Source organism: Mercenaria mercenaria, chromosome 1, assembly GCF_021730395.1.
Source record: "Mercenaria mercenaria strain notata chromosome 1, MADL_Memer_1, whole genome shotgun sequence".
NCBI classification, from domain to species: domain Eukaryota; kingdom Metazoa; phylum Mollusca; class Bivalvia; order Venerida; family Veneridae; genus Mercenaria; species Mercenaria mercenaria.
The window spans coordinates 13,533,764-13,537,714 of NC_069361.1; positions in this window are offsets into that span (position 1 = coordinate 13,533,764).

Genomic DNA, 3,951 nt, shown 5'->3' on the forward strand with positions numbered 1-3,951 from the left:
TTATACAACGGAGTACGTGTATTAATTTGAAGGGTATTGTTAATGTTGCAGAGATTATATCTTGATTGTGTTTGATCTGGGATGAGTTGAGATAAATAATCTGGGGCGATATTGTGATTCATTTTATAAAAAAGTTGTCAGTTTATGCTTTTTTCTTCTGTCGGTTAATTGTTCGCATTTTAGTTCAATATAAAGTTTTTCTGTGTTACATAATTTTGTTGCACCCGTTACAATTCTCGCTGCCTCAATTTGTACGGACTCAATATTTCTTTTTTCTTCTATGGTACAATTGCCCCAGACAGAGTCACTGTATTCTAGGAGAGGTCTGATAAAGGATATGTATAATGTTCAAGAGACTTTCTGTTAAGTATAAATTTCAAAGATCTTAATATTCCTAATCTTTGCCATGCTTTAGCTGTGGTTGCTGCGATATGTGACTGCAATTTTCCATTGTTGTCAAAAGTGATGCAAAGGTGTTTATGATGTTCGACAGCTTTGATTGCGATGTTGTTCATTGTTAAGACTGGGTGATTTACTTTGTTCTTTTTTCGTGAGATTAGGAGCGTTTCAGTTTTGGAGGATTGAAATCCACGAGCCATTTGTTCGCGCAGTTGTGAATCTTATCTAAGGCTGTATTGAGAGTATGAGCTGCATTTAATGGACGGTCTACGATTACATAAAGACTTGTGTCGTCTGCAAAGAGTCTGAGTTTACTTCATTGACTATGTCATTGATATATATAAGAAATAAAAGGAGGCCTAAGATAGAACCTTGTGGCACTCCATCGGGAACTGTTTGCCATTCAGAATAATGACAACACGTTGTTGTCTGTCAGACGATAGAACTTAACCAAGTACGAAGTGTACCTCGGATACTAATAGTAGAGAGTTTTTGTATCAGCCCCTTATGCCAGACACGATCAAAAGCCTTAGATATATCGCAAAAACACGACCCTTATTTCTTTTCCTTCGTCTAAGGCTTTGCAGAAATCATTAAAATATGTAGAGAAGTTGATTTGTGGTAGAATCAACCTTTGATGAATCCAGACTGAAGTGGTATCAGAAACTTGTTTGACATAAGAAGTTGTACAAATACTTATGGATACATATTTCCATAATTTTTCCAAGACATGAGAGGAGAGAAATAGGTCTGTAATTACTAGATTTTGATGGATCAGATTTTGTAAATACTGGGGTTACAATAAGTCTTTTCCCAACCTGTTGGACATAGGAATTAGACAGAAGTCGATTGAAATATTCTGAGAGTGGAGAACACAACTCGTTAATTGCTTCCTTCAGCAGTCGAGGGCTAATCAAGTCTGGGCCTGAGGCTTTAGAAAGATCAGTGTTTGATATGGCATCTGCAACATCCTGAAGAAGTATATTAATGCTGGTAAGGACGGATTCTGCTGTGAAGTATATGTTTGGTAGTTTTTTGTTGGTATCGTTTATGGAGGACTGTTTACTGAAGAAAACATTCAGAAGGTTTGCATTTTCAAGGTTAGTTTTGGCTATAGTGTCACCATTTATCAATGCTGGAATTGTTTAATTAGATTTGTCAAGTTTGAGAACAGTTTTAGCTAATTTGAACCAATTGTTTTAAGTAAATGCATTTGTATTTATTTTCTCAATTATAGAATTTTGGAATTGGGCTGTTGCCTTTTTAATTGCTTTTGTTATTTCGTTTCTCATTCGGTGGAATTTTCCCCAATGACAGTCGATATTTCGAGATTTTTCAGTATTGTGAATTCGGTTTCTTCGACGGATAAGTTTTCGGATGTTAAGAGTTAAACCAGGGAACATCATTAGGACGAATCGTAACGGTCTTGTTTGGAATTGATAATTTAGCTGCTTCGTTGATAGTGGTTGTTATTTTAGATGCTACTAAGTCAATGTCTTTATGAGAGAGAATTTCTTCCTTCCCAATTAGTCGAGCCAAGAGTGTTTCGATAGGTGTCATAATCTCCTTGATCGTACTTCCATATGTGTCTTTTAAAGCACTGCGTTATTGGTTTTCTCATTTTCAAGACAAGGACTATTGGGCAATGATATCTAGTTAGATCAGGAATAAACGGATCTGTTACAAAATTGGTTAGAAAACTGTTTTTGTTTTTAATGATAAAAATGTCAATACTGGAACTTTCTGTGAAATGGGTAGGTTCGTCAATAGTTTGAAAGAAGTTGTATGAACTAATCAGGTTGTTTATTATCCCCCGACGAAAGTCGGAGGGATATAGTTTTGGCGTTGTCCGTCAGTCCGTCCGTCCTTCCGTGCCCGCGAAATGATGGTTAAGTGACTGCATAACGGTACTTTCTCTTTGATGTCATTCATTCCGTTCTGTTTATGTGACCTTTTTCTTTATATGTGACTGTTAGAACAATAGAGAGAACAATGGGGGTGTCACATAAATACCGTTTCGTTAGAACGTCCGTCCGTCTTTCCGTCCGTCCGGAGCCATATCTAGGAAATGGTTGGGAATATTTATTTAAAAATTCATGTACATGTTCAACACTATAAGTTCTTGCGGCCCGTCAAGTTTCAGTCAGATTGCCCAAGTAACACCAGAGTTATGGCCCTTAGAAGTTTCTAGTGTTAACTATATAGGGTACTATAAATATGGCAATTTCTGCATAACTTTTGATATATTTGACCTAGAACTATGAAACTTAAACAGAATTTAGATCACCATAAAGTGGTTGTGTACACACAATTTCGTTCGGATTTATTATAAATTAAGAGTTATTGCCCTTTAATTGTATAAAAATCCACATATTTTGTACATAACAAACTTATCATTTGGTAGAATTTCATTAAATTTCTTTCATTCTTTTCCATGAACATTTATTGTAAACATGTGAAGCTGTGTACCCACACCTGGTCACCCCCTTACCTTGATCACAACCCCCCCCACCCCCACCCCCCCCGTCCCCAAAAAAATCATTCCTTATTTTAGATTTATTTTTTTCAAACAAACTTCATATACATGTTCACCACTATGAGGTTATGGGGCCCAACAAGTTTCAGACACATTGCCCAAGTAACACCAGAGTTATGGCCCTTAGAAGTTTCTAGTGTTAACTATATAGGGTACTATAGATATGTCAATTTCTGCATCATAACTTTTAATATATTTGACCTTGAACTATGAAACTTTAACAGAATTTAGAGCGCTATAATGTGGTTGTGCACACACAATTTTGTACGGATTTCTTTTGTAACTGTCGGGATTGACATCAATACTAAAAGCAGGTTCGGTTTCGATGACTGTATTACATCAACTCAATTCAAATACAAACAAGTATACAGGAAGTACGTCAAGCAGTGACGTCGCGGTAAAAGGCGCCAAACGATAAACGCCAATAACGTTAAATAGATGCGCACTAAATATAACAGTAACTTCAGAGTTATTGCCCTTTACTTATCTAAAAATCCACATATTTGTACATAACAAACTTACCATTTGGCAGAATTTCATTAAATTTCTTTCATTCTTTTCTGTGAACATTTATTATAAACATGTGAAGTTGTGCACCCACACCTGGTCACCCACTTGCCTTGGTCACACCCCTTCCCCCTCCCAACCCCCTTCCCCCCCCCCCCCCCAAAAAAAAAATAATTTTTTTTTCATTTCTTATTTTAGATTTTTTTCAAACCTTCCAAGTTGTACCATTCCCCCACCTCACTTCTCCACCCAGTCATGCCCACCACTGATCATGCATCCTCTGCCCCCTCCCCCCCCCCCCAACTTCACCCTTTTACCTTTTTTTTCATTTTTAATTTTCACTCAATATTTATAATCAACATGTGAAATTTTGTTTCCTCTCCCGTTCCCCTGCACCCCCACCCACTAAAAAATAAATATATACATATATATTTTCCATTCCTTTTTTTTTTAAATGTTCAAACCTTCAACATGTTAAGTTGTGAGTGCATAAACCTTGCCCTCAGCCA